Source organism: Papio anubis, chromosome 16, assembly GCF_008728515.1.
Source record: "Papio anubis isolate 15944 chromosome 16, Panubis1.0, whole genome shotgun sequence".
Lineage (NCBI taxonomy): Eukaryota > Metazoa > Chordata > Mammalia > Primates > Cercopithecidae > Papio > Papio anubis.
The window spans coordinates 75,140,186-75,159,015 of NC_044991.1; the positions used below are offsets into that span (position 1 = coordinate 75,140,186).

The 18,830-nt window shown below is 50.4% G+C and overlaps 1 long non-coding RNA gene across 1 annotated transcript; it reads left to right on the forward strand.

Annotated features, from left to right (window-relative positions):
- The first annotated feature begins 4,735 nt into the window (after positions 1-4,735).
- On the forward strand, positions 4,736-15,316 carry LOC103887971. The gene is made up of 4 exons (XR_002515098.2): positions 4,736-6,107; positions 6,898-6,986; positions 13,349-13,591; positions 15,150-15,316. It is a non-coding gene; the product is annotated as an uncharacterized LOC103887971 (long non-coding RNA).
- The last annotated feature ends 3,514 nt before the right edge of the window (positions 15,317-18,830 follow it).

The following is an 18,830-nucleotide window of genomic DNA, read 5'->3' on the forward strand; positions in this document are numbered from 1 at the left end:
GGCACAGCCACATCAATGCTGAGGTTGACTGTATGTTGAGCAAGAATAAGTAATGACAGGAGTCACGTCGACTGCGATTCAATCATCTAAAAAGACAGGGGCCTTCAGGCATGTGGGTTTGGCACCGTCTGTCACCACTGAGGAGAGAGGTAACTAGAGGATGATTTATTGCAACCTTTTCTGGTGTGATAAGAGCCAGTTGCTTAAAGGGGAAAAACAGATCATCCATGGCTGCTTGCTTAAAGAGTTCAGTGAGTATTTATTCTTCTTTTCAGCCATATAGAAACTTGGAACAACTTTCCTGTGTTCGGCAAACTTTCCATCTTCTGCAAACTTCAATTACTCAGTTATCCAATGCTAGCTTACTCAGGAAGGGCTAGGTCCAGTGGCTCTCGTTGTACTAATGCTATGTACCCATAGACATACATTTTGAACTGGAATCTTGTAACTTTAAGAAACAGCAGCCTCATTCAATCTTTTCTCAGGATGGCCCATTAGTGGGAGGAGCTACATCCAGGTCCACAGGAGATACTGACAGGGGATATGTATCAGACGTGAGAGTCCCATATTAGTATTTTGGGTAGTAGAGGCTATAGTGTTGGTACCCAGAGGTATTTTCATGTGAACAGCTCTGTGGTAAGATTTGGACCAAGTTCCTGGCTATGTAACTTTAAGTCTAATTATCTAGCCCTTCTGGGTAGATCTCCTAGTTACCTGCTATGTTTTAGCAAGTTTCTGCCTAAATTTACTGGACAGAGTTCTGTTGTTTGCAACTAAAGTCCTGACTCATACATGGTACAGTTATGTGAAGTTGCCTATGGAGTACCAGAGAGGAAGATGGGAATAAAAGGGGGCACATGCACTAGGACTTAACTAGGACCCTGGAACCGGGAAGCCGGCACAGGAGGTGGGCTATCTGCAATTGATCGTACACGTTTCCTTTTATTTAGTCATTGAGAAAATATTTATTGTGCACAAACTATCCCAGGCACTGTGCTAGGTGCTGGGGGTAAAGTACTGAGCAAGACGAAGGTCCTCGTCTCACTGAGCTTCCATTCTGGTTGGAGAGAGAGCAAGAGATGGAAAATGAATAAATAAGACATTTTCAGATTGTGATAAGTGCTGTGAAGAATGGTTTGATAAAAAGTGATGACTGTGGAAGGCTGCTTCAGCCAGGGTGGTCAGGGAAGCCTTCTGAGGAAGCCAACCTTGGGGATGTGGAGGATCCAGCCATGTTAGGTGCTGGGGAGCACATGTCCTGGTGGGAGAAGCAATGAGTGCAACAGTCCGGAGCAAGAAAGGTCTCCATGTTAAAGGAATGCTAAGGGCCAGATCGTGCAGAGCCTCCTTGGGCACATTAAGGAGTTTGGATTTTATTTCACTACAGTAGGAGGTCATTGCGGAGATTTAAGCAAGGGAGTGACATCAGGATGTGTATTTGTGAAAGCAGATCTTGAGCCTGTGGGGGTGGCAGGGAGCAGGGGCACCTAACACGAGTGGAGAGCTGCTGTGGAGTGGATGTTTGTCCCCTCCAAACCTCGTGTTGCAATTTGATCCCCAATGTTGGAAGTGGGGCCTAATGAGGGGTGTTTGAGTCATGGTGGCAGATCCATCATGCATAGATTAAGTGCTCCCTCATGGGTGAGGGAGTTCTCACTCTGTTAGTTCCCATGAGAGCTGGTTGCTGAAAAGAGCCTGGAACCTCCCCATCTTGCTCTTGGCTCCTCTCTCGCTATGTGATCTCTGCACACGCCAGCTCCCCTTTACCTTCCACCGTGAGTGGAAGCAGCCTGAGGCCCTCATCAGATGCAGACGTCCAATCTTGAACCTTCCAGCCATCAGAATCATGAGCCAAATATTTTTTCTTTATAAATTACGCAGACTCGGGTATTCCTTTATAGCAACACAAAGCAGACTAAAACAGGAGCTGTTTAGAGACCTAGCATCCAGGGTTTTTACTGGGGCAGCACCCGCTGCTTAGCACGCACCAGGATTCCAGACACATGAAAGGAAAGTAGATGCCCAGCCTGAATCACATTGTTTGCAGCAAGGAGGTTATTGTAATTTTCCGACCAAGAGATAATGAGGGCTTGGGTAAAGGTGGGGGTGATAGGGAAGAGAAAAGTGAGTGGATGAAGAATCTACTTGGGAGGTAGCGCTGTCAGAAAATGCTGATGGATTGGGTGTGGAGTGTGAGAGAAAGTGAGTGCCAGTCTTAGTCAAATAGACACAGATTATCATGGGAGAATCCATTACCATCATTAAGCACTTTAGAGTTCAAGAAATGCTGCTTCATACATCTCTCTCACTGAACCACAGGCAATTCACAGTAGAAAGGATCTTAGGGGACATCCAGTGTAGCTGTCTAGTGTAGCTGTGTACTTTGACAGGTGAGGAAACTGAGACTCAGGGAGGGGAAGTATTTTTTTCAAGATTAGACAGAGAGTTCATTGCAGATACCAGCTTGGAATCTGTGTTCTTTGATTTCCAAGTAAGTGATCTTTCAATATGCCATTTTTATGGGAGGATTGGAAAGATTATAAACAATAGAATGTTAAAGCTGGAAAGGATCTTGTGCTGGTTCTTAAGTTACTGTTTCTCATCCCCAAACTCAACCTTTTAAATTGCATTCTATAATGCTGAAGCAGAGACTTTACATTTACTCTTTATCAAGTTTGTTTCTTGCTGGGTTCCACCCACTTGGGATAGCAGCCTGGGCCCAATCAGGGGATAGAAACCACACAGCGATTTAAACAGAGAAAAGGTTACATAAATAATTATTAAACTATGATAAAAGAATAACTGTAGAATATTTTAAAAAGCATATATGGCTCCCTAGGGCTAAGAGAATGAACCCAAGGAAGGACAAACTTGGAAAAGGGCCCCTTCCTATGAATAGGGTTTAGAGCTCCTTGTAGAAGGTAGTTTGCTGACCCCTGACTTAGCTCATTGGTATACAGGAAGAGCACCTCATGCAGTCACTAATATTCTAAAGTCGGCAATCCCTTCTCTCCATCTCCACTGTTGCCATTGTGGTCCAAGCCGTCATCATCTCTCAACTGACTATTGCAGTAGTCTCCTGACTAGGCTCTTGGTTTCTGTCTTGACTCTGTATTAGGTCAGGTTTCCTAGAAGCAGGGCCTTTGACAGAGGGCTTATCCATGTGACTTATTGAGAAGCTGCTCCTGAGAGAAGGGAGTGAGGGTGCAGAATAGGTCAGGAAAAAAAAAGAGCTAAGCAAGGAGGGAGAGTAACTTCAGCCTGGTCCCATAGAAAGCCTGGGAGCATGAATTGTACACCAGAGTTGGTCCCAGTCTGAGGCAGGGGGCTGGCATTTGCATCTCCATGCTAGTCACTGGCTATGGGCTGCCCTAGGGTGAGCATGGGGGTTGCAGCTTATTGGACAAGGAAGTTCTCATGGCCTAGGGCGGTACTCTGGGGAGGGGGATGCCCACGAGCCATTTTCAGACACCACTCAAAATGGCTGGGGCAGGCTGGGCGCAGTGGCTCATTTCTATAATCCCAACACTTTGGGAGGCCGAGGTGGGTGGATCACCTGAAGTCAGGAGATTAAGACCAGCCTGGCCAACATGGTCTCTACTAAAAATACAACAAGTTAGCTGGGCGTGGTGGCAGGCACTTATAATCCCAGCTACTTGGGAGGCTGAGGCAGGAGAATCACTTGAACCCAGGGAGTGGAGGTTGCAGTGAGCTGAGATGGCACCATTGCACTCCACATCGGGCAACAAGAGCCAGACCCTGTCAAAACAAAACAAAAAGCAAACATAGTTGCACATGCTCAATAAAGGGGATCCAAGCAAGGATCTGATAGCATCCACTCCCACTCCAACAGTCTATTAATAGACAGTAGTCAAGGTGGTCTTCCTCTTCAAGTTCAGGCTCAGGTTCAAAGACAGAATGGGTCAGTCTTGTGATGGGGACTGTTGGATTTGCTGGGCTGCTGTAGGATCTGCCAAGCGACATTAGAAGAAAGGCAGGAAACCACACTGGGGTTAGAATCCCACAGAATTTTATTTCAGCTCTGGCCCTTTCTGGCTGTGAGGTCTCGGGTGATTGTCTTCTCTCTCTGCATGCATTTCATCGCCTACAAATGGGACACCCACATCTGCCAGAGGGACTAGCTCTGGGATCATCCTCCGAAGCCCACCACTGCTGCTGCTGCTGCTTCATGCATTGGCAGTGATTTTGAATGCCTTGCTGGATGTCCACATAGGTTAAAAAGCTACTTGAAATGATTTGAGCCCAGAACTGAATTCCATTTTACTTAGAAATACATTTTTATTTTTACTGTTTTAAACTGAGTTTCACCACACTGTTCCCATAGTGTAAACCACGGGAAGATTGTCCTCAGTTTTTTTCAGGATTTATTGAATGTTGCTCACCAGTTTGAAGAAAATCACCTTATCAACGGCAGAGCCTCTTGTGGTGTCTGAGTTGCCCAGAACAGTACAGCTGTAGTCAGTCTTCATCTGTGGCTTCGTTCACTGCGATTTTGAATCCAAGTTCAAGCCTCTGATGACATTATTACATTTTCTAGCTTAGTCATGTCAGGTGTATTACTCTGTTCTCATGCTGCTATGAAGAAACACCCGAGACTGGGTGATTTATAAAGGAAAGAGGCTTAACTGACTCACAGTTCTGCAGGGCTGGGGATGCCTCAGGAAACTTACAATCATGGCAGAAGGGGAAGCAGGCTTGTCCTCCTTCACATGGTAGCAGCAAGAAGCGCAGAGTGAAGTAGGGGGAAGCACCTTATAAAACCATCAGATTATCCTGAGAACTCACTCACTGTCACCAGAAAAGTATGGAGGTGACCACCCCCATGATTCAGTGACCTCCCCACAGGTCCCTTCTATGACATGTGGATATTATGGGAGCTACAGTTCAACATGAGATTTAGGTGGGGACACAGCCAGACCATATCACCAGGGCACTTACATGTTGAACGGTGTTTTATTTTATTATAAATTCCTTTCTTTTTCTCTTTATATCCCTCTGGGGAAATTATGTTGATTAAGAAATATGCAGGTAGCTAGGTTATATTTTCTATGAATTTCATTTCAGTTGAGTAAAGGGGAAGTGATAAAATATTTGTGTTAAAAGCCTGGCATTGACTGTGATAGAGTTGAGAATCACACATCTGCAAAGAATTAGCTACATCTTCTCTTTCCATAGGGAACCCACAGCCTCACTGAGGGATACCTTGGAGCTCTTTGTTAGTTTGAGACATTTTACAAGGAAGGACTTTCTGTCCTCTCCCAACCACTGTCCTTTGCTAGGACTCCTTAAGAGGGAAAACACTCCTTCTTAAAGTGTCTGCAGGAGACCTGTGTAATCATGTAGCCCACATCCTGGGCCACATCAGCTGTCCTGAAATAGTCCTACTAGCTGAGTGTGGCTGTCTCACTCCCCTTTGCTGGAGGAACAGACCTGGACTTCTGCCAAATTGAGGTCCCTGCCTGGTGAGTAAGTAATTTGTTTCCTCCGTAGGAGACGGAGCGACAATCAAGAAACAAACAAACACATTTTTTTTTTTAAAGGCATAAAAGCTTAGTCATGCAAATCAAGACAGAGGAGAGAGGGTAAAGAAAAGGGCCCTATTCATATTCTGCAACTTCAGCAGGCCCTGGCCCATGGGCTGATTTCTATTAAAACACTCGGCCCAGGGCAGCCAGCACTCCGGCTCATTAATAAAGGTTTGTCCCAACCGGAGTAAACACCACCCGTTCCCAGGACACCCAGAAGCAGAAAATTAACAAGAGGTGAACTGGGTCATTAGCTGCGGCACAATATGGGTCATCCTAGATTAATTTAGTCCCCTTCAACTGGAGGCTCAAAGAGAGTGACCGATTCTCATAGCGGGGGACAGTGACTTAGCAGCGTGTTGAGGTCTCTTGGATACCAGGCCAGGAGCTGTCATTATGATTCATGGCACCTCTGACATCACTCGGTGGTTTTGTGATGCAAAGTTCACATGTCTGAGCACACATAAGGGACTCTGTGAATACGTGTGCATTTGTTGTGTGCATGCCTGCAGAATGGGACACAGAGACTCACTCTATTCATCAGGGATTTGCTTTAATCAGGTAGGTAAGATCCCCAGACACAGAAAGGACTGTCATGTGGGAAGACATTCATTACACTCTAGGCCCCAAGAAGCGGGAGACACGGCGTGCTCTGCAGGGCCACACGGGGGACCGGGGAACCCAGGGAACTGTGGCTCTGTGGCCACACGGGGACCGGGGAACCTGTGGAACTGTAGGGCTGGAATGGGGGACCGGAATCCCAGGGGAACTAGAAGCCAGAAAGGAAAATGGGAACTGGAATGGAACAGTGGTGGGGACTGGGAACTGGGAACAGCCAGAAGAACATGGGGGAATGGAATGGGCCATGGAACCTGGAATGGGTTAATGGAATGGAAAATCACACGGGAAACCTGGGAACCCGGGGAATCGTGTTCTGCAGGGCCACACGGGGAACCCTGGGAACCCAGGGAACAGTGCTCTGCAGGGCCACACGGGGGACCGGGGAACCCGGGGAACCGTGCTCTGCAGGGCCACATGGGGGACCGGGGAACCCGGGGAACCGTGCTCTGCAGGGCCACACGGGGAACACTTTCTTTCAAGAGGAAGAGGGAGGAAGTGAGACGTAAGCAAGAGACTTTATTGAGGAATGAATGGGCGGGCAGAGTCACCAGGCTTAGGGTGGTTAGTTGAGTCATTCCAGCAGGCTCTGGGACACAGGGGCTGTCCTAGTTGTCTGGTACCTGGCCCTGGAGAGGGAGAGCCCAATGAAAGAAGTGGTTGGGGTGTGGGCTCTTGATCTGGTTTTTCATTTGCAAGACAGGCTCCAGGTGAGTTGTTTCCTGTCTCTTAGGAATTGGCAAGCATGGGAAGAGCATGCTGTCCAGGGTCGGCAAGGCCTGGAAATGTCAGAGCATCAGAATACTGAAAATAAAAGACACGGTCAGTACTCATACATAGACATGACACTCACCTATACACGCATCCGCAGACTCGCACTGTGAACAGCTGAGTTAAAAATGCCTTCCACTCCTGGAAGCGGGAGTCACATCACTTTCTCCAAAGCATGTCTTATCCTATACAATGGGTGCTTTAAGTGCAAGAATACTCGAGAAATGGCAGGGATAAAGTTAAACAAATCCAAGTGTTTTAATTCTGCATTATGCATATGTTTTGACTTTTCATCTTTTATTCAGAGAGTAAGAAAACCAAATAGAGTCAAGGAAGCCCAGCCAACCAGCTCAGTTTCACATGGGCAGAACCAGCAGGAAATTGAAAGGGGAGGGAACCCCCTTGCCCAAACCGCCTCCACTTGCACTGGGAAGCCCACTGCAGGCCACCACCTGGGCTGGGAGATTCGTCAGCAGACATTGGCCTGTGACAGTCACACTTCCTGCTCCTCAGTCTGAGATGCCCCAACCAGATTGCAGAGACTGGATGGGGAAGGAGCAGCCTCTGCAGAGGCCCACCTGGTTTTCCAGCCCTGGACTTGCAGCCGGGACATCAGGACTCCCTCCTGCTCCCCCACCCCTCCTGCTGGTGAAGCAAGCCCCTCCTGCCCAGAGGGGAGGCTTCTCTGCCCTGGAAAGATGCTTGGAAACTTGGCGATGCTTCCAGACGTGCAGGCGCCGGGGGCCTGTCCACTCCTCCTCCCCTTCTCCTGGACTCGCTGACCTTCCTTCTGTGTCACAAACAACCAGGTTCATTCCCGACCCAGGGACCCTGTGTGACCGACTGTGCTCCTGCTGGATGCTGTCCCCAGCCCTGTGCATGGCTGCCCCTTCTCACCTTTCAGGGCTCTGCCAGGTGTCACCTCCTGGGTGAGCACCTCCCTGACCACCCTGTCCCCAGAAGTCCCCTCCACCAAGGCACTTTCTAGCATGTCACCCCGTTTCCTCTTCTCAGGATCACTCACCACCATCTGAAATGAACTTGAGTACATATGTTGACTTGGGGAACATCTCTCCCCCTCCTTACCTGTTGTGAGCTCAAGGAAAATCAGGGACCGACCTGACTTATGAACCTGTGTCCCCAGCACCTATAGTGGGTACCCAGCCCACAGGTGCTGGCTGCACATGATGCTGATGACTCCGAGGGTGAGCCTGGCATCCGAGTCCTGGGCTCAAGTCCTGATACAGCTATTCCCAGGCACCTGACTTTGGGAGAGATGCCTCCTGTCTGGGTCAAGGTTTTTTCCTTTGTGGCATGAACCAATACTCCAGTATCCATCACTCACGACTGCTGGGGCTCAAAGACAAGGTGACATGTGTCAAGGTGCTTGGCCAACTCAGAGAATCGTACAAAGAGAAGTGACCATGTTAAGTTGCTGGCCCACTCCTAGGTAGAAGTCAGGGAGTGGCCTAAGGAAGAGCATGGTGATGGCCCGCCTGGCGGAAGTCTGCAGTGTGTGGGTGTGTGTGTGCAGATGTGTTTGTGCATGCATGTTATTAATGTTGTTTAATTGCCATTCAGGCTCCATAAATAGTAGCTAATTCTTCCTGTGTGCCGAGCATATACACTCACTTAATTCTTGCAACAACCCTGCGTGGTAGGCACTGCTGTTACCACATCATCCCCCTTCTACAGATAAGGGAACTGAGGCAAGGGAGAAGAAATGACACAATCTCCCAGACCCTCTCGATGCCACTGTGGACAACAGGCCACCTGAACTCACGTTTCCAGGCTCCACTTGGCCATTTCTGTGACTCTAAGTTCCCCAATCAAAGCTTAAATTCATCACGCTGGCGTCCTTTGAGGTTAAAAAAATGATTAATTTTCTGCAACTCACTTCTCTTTCTAGGTTAAATCTATTTTGGTGGGAAGGCTGGGGGTACTGGGAATATGATATTGATCAATCTAGAATGCATAGAGGAGTGGACAGCAGTTTTTAATCAAACAAGACTTTCAACCCTGGCACAGACCATCCATTTGCAGGTTCTCCTGGGACACGGACGTGGTGCATGGGGCTGTGTTCACCTGTGGTGGGGACATGTCAACTCCTTCGGGGCTCCACTTGACCAGACCCAGTTCTCGTGACACTGCAGGCAGGAGAGAGCAGCATGCATCACATGGGGCTGGGGTCTTCTGAACACCCTGAAGGGGCATCTCTGGGTTTCACCTACCTGGACGGTTTCTCTCTGTTCTGCTAGTTCTTAGCGGGCTTCCCTTTGTGAGAAACAACCTTCCTCCACTCTGTTTGTTTGCTTTTTTTTGAGACAAGGTCTCACTCTGTCACCCAGGCTGAAGTGCAGTAGCTTGATCAGGGCTCACTGTAACCTCCACCTCCCAGGGCCAAGCAATCCTCCCACCCCCGCCTCTCTAGTAACTGGGATTTCAAGTGTGCACCACCATGCCTGGCTAATTTGGGTTTTGCCATGTTACTCAGGCTGGTCTCAAACTCCTGGGCTCAAGCAATTTGCCCACCTCGGCCTCCCAAAGTGCTGGGATTACAGGCATGAGCCACTGTGCCTGGCCTCCTTCCCCAACTCTTAATCCCCCAGCTCCCCAGCTCCAAGACTGGCAAATGACCCAGACCCAGCCAATCAAACATACTCAGTGATGGCATCAGGAGGTGGGTTCGTGAGTCCAGCTTGTCTGATCTGAGTCAGTCCCTGGACTTCTGCTGGGGAACTGGGGAAGAGGCTTCTCTTTTCTACTGTCCTTGCTGGGCTGATGGGATGATCAGGATCTGCTGGGGCATCTTTGCCACCTCATGAGAACTGTGTGACCCAGAAGGAAGACCACCCAGGAGGATACCAGCCTGAGAAATGGAAAAGATCCCTTCCTGATGACGTCATTTTGCACCAAGATCCAGCTGTGCCTGTAGTCAGATACTGTTGGGCCATTAAGTTTCTGGAGTGAAGATATTCATGTTTTGGCTCATTTGAGTTTGAGTGGGTGTTCTGTCCTTTGTGATCAAGAGCGCTGCCCGATAGAGCTTGCAGTGAGCCGAGATTGTGCCACTGTACTCCAGTCTGGTGACAGAGACTCCATCTCAAAAAAAAAAAAAAAAAAAAGAAGAGTGCTGCCCAATAGATGACAGTTCCCCTCTTTTGTCTCAGTGACTTTTAGGGCTTTTGGAGGTCTGCTATGGGGGAGCCTAGGCTGTAGGAGGAGATTCATATTTGTCCTGTATTCTTGGGAAACCTTTGACCTAAGACTAGACTGAAATGGCCTCAGGTGCTCTAATCAAATTGAGACCCGGTCCAATCCCTGTGGGCCCCTGAACCAAAGGTGAGTAAGGTGCCTGCCTAGCAGGAGGTTGTGACCCTCAGGTTGATGGTGGGGTGAGAGCCAGGAGTCTGGATGGGCCAGATGTAGGCAGACTGCAGGATGAGGTTCAAAGGTCACAGCTCGAAATGACATTGAAGATCAAGACCTGCGCTGTCCTCCATGGTAGCCACTGGGCACCTGGGGTTATTTTAGTTTATATCAATTAAAACTAAATAGCTTTAAAAATTCACTTCCTCCATCACGCTAGCCACATTTTGAGTGCTCCATAGTCACATGTGGCTATTGGCTGCCATACTGGACAGTGCAGACACAGAACATTTTCACCATGTGCAGAAAGTTGTACTCAACAACACGAGACAGACCTATAAAGTTCTGAGTCCAGAAGACATCAAGTTGGAGACAGGCACTAGCAAGAAAAAGAGAGCAACAATAAGGGGAACTGTGACCAAGAGGCCTCCACTCATTCTTTCCATCCTTCCTTCATTCACCTCTTCACCTCACATTGATTGAGCTCCTATCAGGCACCCTCTATGGCTGTGGGCTCCAGGGAAACACAAGAGAATGAGACAGATGTAGCCTCAGACCACCCAGAGCTCATGTTTAGTCTGGGGAGTCAGACACTAAAGGAGGTAAATAAGTCACTAAACGAGACAATTCCAGAAAATAATAAATGCCAACATGAAAAGAGAGCAGGTAATAGGATAGAGTGTCTTTGGTGGGAGGATCAGGCCTCAAGTTTGGGGAGACGTGTCATCTTTGGGCAGCTAAAAACTACAGGGCTCAGAAAACCTCAGACATACAGAAAAGAGAGGAATGTGCTGCTTTATAGCCTACTCCCAGGAAGGCTGGGAAGCCCTGGTCCAGCGGAAGCATGGAATTGGGAAGGAGATCCGACCACAAGGACAGGAAGTGGACAGGGGCCTCCAGGAAGCAGAGAAGAAAGGAAGCGCAGAAGTGGCCACGGGGCCGTCGTGGAGTCTTTTCATGGACAGAAACACAAAGAGGCTGTTAGGAACAGCCACCCCCGGCCAGCCCCGCCTGTGGTCGTGACCTGACACTCATGGTTTGTGAAGGTTGTTTGGTGGGTTCGTGTTTCAGAGGCATTTGGCCTCTCTGCTTTTGGAACCTCCGTGAGTGGACTTTCTCTCGGGGCTCACAGTATTTCACCCCCTTCAAGGAAGTGGCTGGTTGTAGTTTAGCAAACAGCCACTGACATCGCTGCTCCTTCAGCCTCTGCAGACAGAGCTGCAAGATCCTCGAGGCCTTTTTAATCCCCAGAAACAAAGTTCGCAGGAGGCCAGAGCCTTTGGTGGTGGGGAGCGGAGTCAGCAGGGGGAGGGGAGAGGTCCTTAGGAGAGACTGAGCCGTCAGGCCACCGAGGGAACCTGGGCCTGGGATGAGGGACGTCAGCCCTTGGAGCAGCTGCAACAGTAGAGTCTGACCTCCCAGCAAGGAGCTCTGGCTGCACGTTTGTTTTCTTTGAGCAAAACCTCGGAAACAAAGATGCCTACGATTCCCTCCGCACATAGGAACTTTCCATTTCTGCCTTACGCAGGGCAGACGTGTGTCACTTAGGTGTTAAAACAGACCAAAATGTGTTCTCCCACCCGGAAGTGAGCAAAGCCAACCCCAGCTGCGGTTCCCCGACAGCCCAGTGAATTCATCCAAAGGAAATGGCCCCACTGGAGGTGGGTGAGGCCTGAGGAGGATGATTGTGGTGGGAAACTCAGCAGGCGGAAATGTTCTCTTGGTTTCTGGGCAGGCTGGAGGTTTCCCAAGGGCCAGTGAAGTTTCAGCCCTAATAGCTGCAGGATTCTCTCGGGGATAAGTGACAGAAGACCTGATGGCTCCGGTGGCTTAGCTGAGAGTGCATTAATAGGCTTCAGCACTCATGCTCGATCTTCAGGCAAGCTGGGTCTGACCCCTGGACACTGTCCCCCCGAGTCTCTGGCCTCCACGTGTCCACCCGCTGCCAGGAGGAGGCCCAGCAGCTCCAGGTGCCCCTGCCTGGTGCCAGCTGCCCACCGAAGCTGTCGCCTCACACTCTCAGGTTCAAATCCAGGGACAAGAGTGGATCCCACAAAGGCCCATGAGAGTCACCCTGAACGGTCAGCTTAGGTCCCTCCTTCGCTGAGCCCATCGTTGTCCAGGGCAAGTGGTGCTGGCTAGGCTAGGTCCAGCTCCCGTGTCCACCCTGGGACCTGAGGTTCAGGGTCAGCTCACCCCAGACACGTGGATTGGGCGGGGAGGGTGAGTCCTCACATGCTCACCAGGTTCTGTCATGCGGAAGGGGAAGCGGGGGCAGGAGGAGGCAACAAGACCTGTTCCCTCCTCTAACGGCACTCGCAGGACAGCCCAGCCACACATGCAAAGAATCTTGAAGGCATAGGATGATGTGGCTGGTGTGGAAGAAGGTTCATAAATTCTGGATTTAGCTTTGAGGGCTTCAGCTGACCTGGAATTTATACCTGTGCAGGTGGTTGCTGGGTAGGGTGACCACTACCATCTCTCTCCATCACCCAGGGCTGTGCTCAGCTCAAAGCCACAGAAGCCCAGGCACGGTGGCATCTCCGGGGGGGAAGTTGCCTTATTCCAGATTCACAGGTCCAGGGGCAGAGGGGCCAGGGCAGGTGTGGGGCCGCAGGATACCATCCAGGGCCTGGCTCCTTCTGCCTTTCTGCCGCCATCCTCAGCTGGTGCCTTTACCTCAAGGCCTCCTGTGGTTGCTGGTGCTGCCACGCTCGGCCTCCTGTCTGCCTCCAGATGGGAGAGGAGGAAGGAGGAGGTGAGAGCAGGAAGGGGCCTACATAAGAGACCATACTTTCCCAGAATCCCTAGCAACTGCCTGTTCTCCCCCTCCACTGGGCTAGAGCTGTGTCACACAGGCTGAGCGGCCAGGGAGCTGGGCACCATCCAGGAGCGTGTGATCGTCAGGGTCCTGTTGGTAAGAAAAGGGCATGTGGGTAGACATCTGGAGTGCCTGTCATGGTCCAATTAACTGGCTAAAGGGATTTTTGGGTGTGCAGCTGTTTTCAATCAAAAGTACATAATTCACATCTTCCCAAACACAGATTCCTGCTTTTGAGTAATGAAGGCGAACAAACCACATGACCCTGCCTGCAAAGATCCCACCTGGACTTCCAGTTCCTCCGAGGAACCGTCATGTGGTTCAAATTCATCAGAAATTCTCCAAATCTCCACCCTCCTCAGGGTGCAGAGTTGGCTGCTTTTCTGTGTCCCCTGCTGATCACCGCAACTCCTGGGTGCCTCGCCCTGAGAAGCCCCAGCTGTCCTCCGTCTGCAGACAAGCCGAGGTATGAAAGCCTCCTCGCTGGCCCAGGAGCCTGTCATTGTCCTCCAGGAGCTTTAGCCTGGATGCGGTCCCAGAGATAAATCATATCTCTTTAAAAAGTCACGGTGGCCCATTATTTCTGCTTGAAAATACCCCTGGCTCTTCACTGGCGAGCTGGTTGACAGGCCCCGGCTGTTGTGCTCAGCGCTGCATAGAGTCACGTCAGTCTGTCGACTTGTGTAGTGAGCAAGCTGGTAGCTTCAGATGGCGTGCAAATAAAATCCCATCCTGGCATCCAGGACTTGGCCGGGGGTTGCAGAGAGAACCACATCTGCAGAAGAGTTGGTAATATTTTACAGTCCCAGCCTCATGTCCACGTGAAATGCCCTGTTCATGCCGGGCTACAGGGGCAGGAGCAAAAATGATACAATGACAATTCCTGGGCGGTGTTCTGCAATATTCTGCAACACTTTCTCAAGAAAACTCCAATCTTTAAAAATAGACTGAGCACAATTAATATTTCAACCGGAGGCATACAGTGAATCATCATCTACCCATCACCCAGGTTCAACAGCTCTCAGGGTTTGCCGCCTTCCTTCCAGCTCTTTCCCCTCTTTCTGCCAAGTTATTTTAAAGCAAATCCCAGACCTCAAGTGGACATTTTCTTTTTTCCTTTTTCTTTCTTTCTTTTTTTTTGAGATGGGGTCTCGTTCTGTCACCTGTTGCCCATGCTGGAGTGCACTGACTTGATCTTGGCTCACTGCAAGCTCCGCCTCTTGGGTTCACACCATTCTCCGGCCTCAGCCTCCCACGTAGCTGGGATTACAGGTGCCTGCCACCACGCCCAGCTAATTTTTTTTGTATTTTTAGTAGAGACGGGGTTTCACCATGTTAGCCAGGATGGTCTTGATCTCCTGACCTCGTGATCCGCCTGCCTCGGCCTCACAAAGTGCTGGGGTTGCAGGCATGAGCCACCGTGCCCGGCCGACTTTTTTTGTTTGTTTAAGGTGGAGTCTTACTCTGTTGCCCAGGCTGGAGTGCAGTGGCGCGATCTCGGCTCACTGTAGCCTCTGCCTCCCAGGTTCAAGCAATTCTCCTGCCTCAGCCTCCCGAGTAGCTGGGATTACAGGCACCACCACGCCCGGCTAATTTTTGTGTTTTTAGTGGAGACGGGGTTACCATGTTGGCCAGGCTGGTCTCAAACTCCTGACCTCAGGTGATCCACCCGCCTCAGCTTCCCAAAGTGCTGGGATTACAGGCGTGAGCCACTGTGCCTGGCCTTCAATTGGACATTTTCTAACAAAGTTGCAATATCCTAATCAAGTCTAATGTTCAAATTCCCCCAGGTGTTGCACAGATTTTTTTTTTCTGGTTGCTTTTCCAGAAATTCAACAAGGACCACACGGCATTTGGTTGTTAACTCTCTAACTTCTCTTCGGTTGACAGTGATCCCCTCTCCTTCATTTTACTTTTAATGCCACTGCTTGTTGAATTCCTGGGAGCAGTTGCTCTGTGGGATGCCCCACATCCAGCATTTGTGCGTCTGCTGCCTCATGGTGTCATTTCAATTCCTTCCACAGGCAGATGCCACTGGACATCCTTGCCAAGGTGTGTCAGTTTCAATTAAACCCAGAATGGGGTGTTGGAGCTCAAAGGAGCCATCGTCAAGCCATTGCTTGAGCAAAGGAAGGTATGGGGGTTTTTTTTTTTCTTCCTGTCGCCCAGGCTGGAGTGCAGTGGCATGATCTCAGCTTACTGCAACCTCCGCCTCCTGGGTTCAAGCGATTCTCCTGCGTCAGCCTTTTGAGTAGCTGGGATTACAGGCATGCGCCACCACGCTCAGCTAATTTTTGTATTTTCTTAGTAGAGATGGGGATTCACCATGTTGGCCAGGCTGGTCTCAAACTCCTGACCTCGTGATTTGCCCGCCAATGGCCTCCCAAAGTGCTGGGATTTCAGGCGTGAGCCACTGTGCCCGGCCTGTGTTTTAAGATGATTTCCTGGATTCTTGTTGAACTAGCAAGGCAGGTGTTTGTTCCCAGGCTTCACCATCAAATTCCCTAACAGCTCTGTTCTGGGTTGAGTCACTTTAATGAGCTGCCCTGCCTTTCCCAGGTGAGACGTCAATTAGAGTTTGCAGTCCTAATACCAGGGTCACGTTCTCAGCACCTGAAGAAACCCTAATAGTCGAGACAGAATGAATGAAGAACGACGGATCAATGAGCTGGGTCTATACAAGCACACCCATAAGGCAATCCGAGGGCACGTTATTTTGGTCTGAGTTATCTCCTGGGTCACGGGCATGAGACTAGGAAGGTCAAGGTTCGCTTGTTATTGTTATAGAAAGACACTGGCCCTGTGTGCTGGGCTCTGCTGTGGGCGCCTTCTTATTACATCCTCAGAACAGCCTCAGGATGGCTCATGATTTCCTCACTCACAGACGGGGACCTGAGGCTCAGGAAAGATACATTTGCACAAGGTCTCGCATCTTGTAGGTCTGGGTTCAGCCTGGACCCACGGTTTCCATTCTTGCCCTAATCCTCCATTCCCTCCATTCCTTCCCAGCAGCCAATCAGTGGCTGTCCAGACATGCACGCCAGCTGTGTTGTGCCCCCACCATATAAACTCCTCCAATCACTTCCCACTGCTCCCCAAGTGAACCCTGGGGGACTCACCCTGTCCCAGGAGGCTCTGCCTGATCCATACCCCGCACCCCTTCCTGCATCCCTGCAACGTGCTTTCTCCACCTCCCCAGTCCTGGAGTCCTCTCTGTTCCCCAGACTTGTCCAGCCCAGTCCTGCCTCCAGGCCTTGGCACCTGCTGTGCGCTTGACCTGGCGTGCTCTCCTGATGGCCTTTACTGGGCTGGAATCTTCTCAGTGCTCAGCCTGAGCTCAAAGCTCACCTCTTCAGAGACGCCATCCTCACCTCCCCATCCAATGTGGCCTTTCTTCCCTTCGCTCTTTCAATTCCCAGTTTATTTCCTGTAGAGCAGTTTCACCCTCTTCACCAATCTTGTTTTTTTATTTCCTTGTTTATTGTGCCTCCTTTACCAGAACGCCCACCCTCTGAGGGCCCGGGCCAGGTCTGTCTGCTCACAGCTCCAGTGCTCAGAGAAGTCACTCCATAAATAAATAAATATTTTGCTCAGAAAATTGTGGATACGTAAGTGAAACGGGTCTGAATAAATGAATGAAAACCAAAGTAAATGTGAGTCATCTTTCCCAAGTAGTCATATCATAATGTTTAAAAAAAAAAAAAAAGGAATGAGGGAAGAATAGAACGCCTGCCTGGGGGAAGCTGGGCTGTGTCCCTGGACTTCCATTCCAGCAGGAAGAAGTGAAAACAGACTCCAAGGATTTCCACCGGACGGTGGCATGGCCGGACACCGTTTCTATGTCTGGTCGATGGAGCAGTGCTCCATGTTATGGCTGGCACGGTGCTGCCTGCCCTTCTGGGGGCATGACGACCACTTACTGGGCCTCTTGGGGCACGGGAACCCTTGGCTGTTTATTTTATTTTATTTATTTATTTGTTTGTTTTTGAGATAGAGTTTCACTCACTCTGTTGCCCAGGCTGGAGTGCAGTGGTGTGATCTCAGCTCACTGCAACCTCCAGTTCCTGGGTTCAAGTGATTCTCATGGCTCAGACTTCCAAGTAGCTGGGATTACAGGCCTGCGTCACCACACCTGGCTGATTTGTGTGTTTTTAGTAGAGATGGGGTTTCACCGTGTTGCCCAGACTGGTCTCAAACTCCTGGCCTCAAGTGATCCTCCTGCCTCGGCCTCCCAAAGTGCTGGGATTACAGGCGTGAGCCACCGCGCCTGGCCCCCTTGCCTGTTTATTATCTCCTTTATTATTAAATTCCAAAGAGCTTTGGATGAATCTCTGTTTTTTTCTCCTCTCTCTATCCCAGAGGATGTTCTCAGGCCTGATGGAGTCACTGAGGGACCCTGATGAGGGCTCTGAGTAGCCCTGGATGGGAAGGAGACCTCTCCATCCCCAGGCACAGGGAGACCAGCCTGTGCAGTATTTTCCTCTCCTGCATTTCAAGCCAGCTAAAGGCAGCCTTCACTTCCAGCTTCACTTCAGGAGTCCCCATCTCTGAAGCCAGATTCACCTGCGGCGGCTTCTTCCTGGTGACCTGACATCGCTTTCATGATGTTTTTATTCCAGAACCACCTGAGAGAGAAAAGAGAACTGGTTATAAAAAGGAACTGCTTCTCTTAATGACTCTTAAACTCCGGAGTGACCTGCCCAAGGGCAGGGAGCAGTGGGGCCTGGGGCATTTCTGACAGCAGGGGCCATCCATCACCTGGCCCTGCCTCTGGCTGTGCACTGCCTTCCGCAGACCTCATCACTGCTGTCCTCTGTGGCATTTAATCAATGGCCTTTCTAGGAGTTCTGAGTGATGCTGTCTCTTGTCAGATGAGAATCCACCCGCAGCTGCCTCCGGAAGGAGTGTTCCAAAAGAGGAGGGTCCCAGCTGCTCCCTCTGCTGGGTAGGGGGAGGTCATAGGAGATGCTTTGGCCCCTGGGCAGCTCCTGTGGTCCCTGAAATTCCACAGCAACAACATGGAACCCCCAGGCTCCTCCAGGCTCAGCCCCAGAGGTGGGATGGAAGAGATGCCCAGAGCTCTGGGCTCCTGCAAAACCCAGCTCTCTTGTCTGCTCACAGCCGTGGCTCTGCCATCGCCTACCTGGAACCTGGCAGACTGTTTTTATCTCCCTTCTATCCCTGGTCATGTCAGCAGCCAAGAAGCCCAGGACCCAAGTCCTCCCTCATCCCCACTCCAATCTCCCCCAGCTCTGAGGCATGAAGACCCCCCCAACTCTTCCTGATCCCCTTGACCCCTCTTACTCCCTGAGCCTGGGATCCCCCTTACTATCCTCCCTCCACCTTCTTTCCCCCACAGCGTGGCTACCCTTGCACACACTCAGTTTCTTGCTCATTTATTTATTTGAGTTCTAGAACGCATGCTCTGGGCAGCAAGAGCTTTTGTCTGCAGATTTTTATCTCATGTAAAACAGGCCATGGCTCTGGAGAGGGAGAAGTGCTATGACGGGCTACTGGAGAAGTGGCTCAGGGTCAGAGGCACCTGCGGTGGGGGGACAGTGAAGGCTGCGGGGACGGAAGACCAGAGCTCAAGTACTGCCTGCCTTTAACTTTCTGGACAGGCCATGGGAAAGGCTAGGCGGGGCTCCGGTTCCAAGTGTGGCGAGGAAGTCACTTGTCACCAGATTTCCCTGCAATGGAGCCAC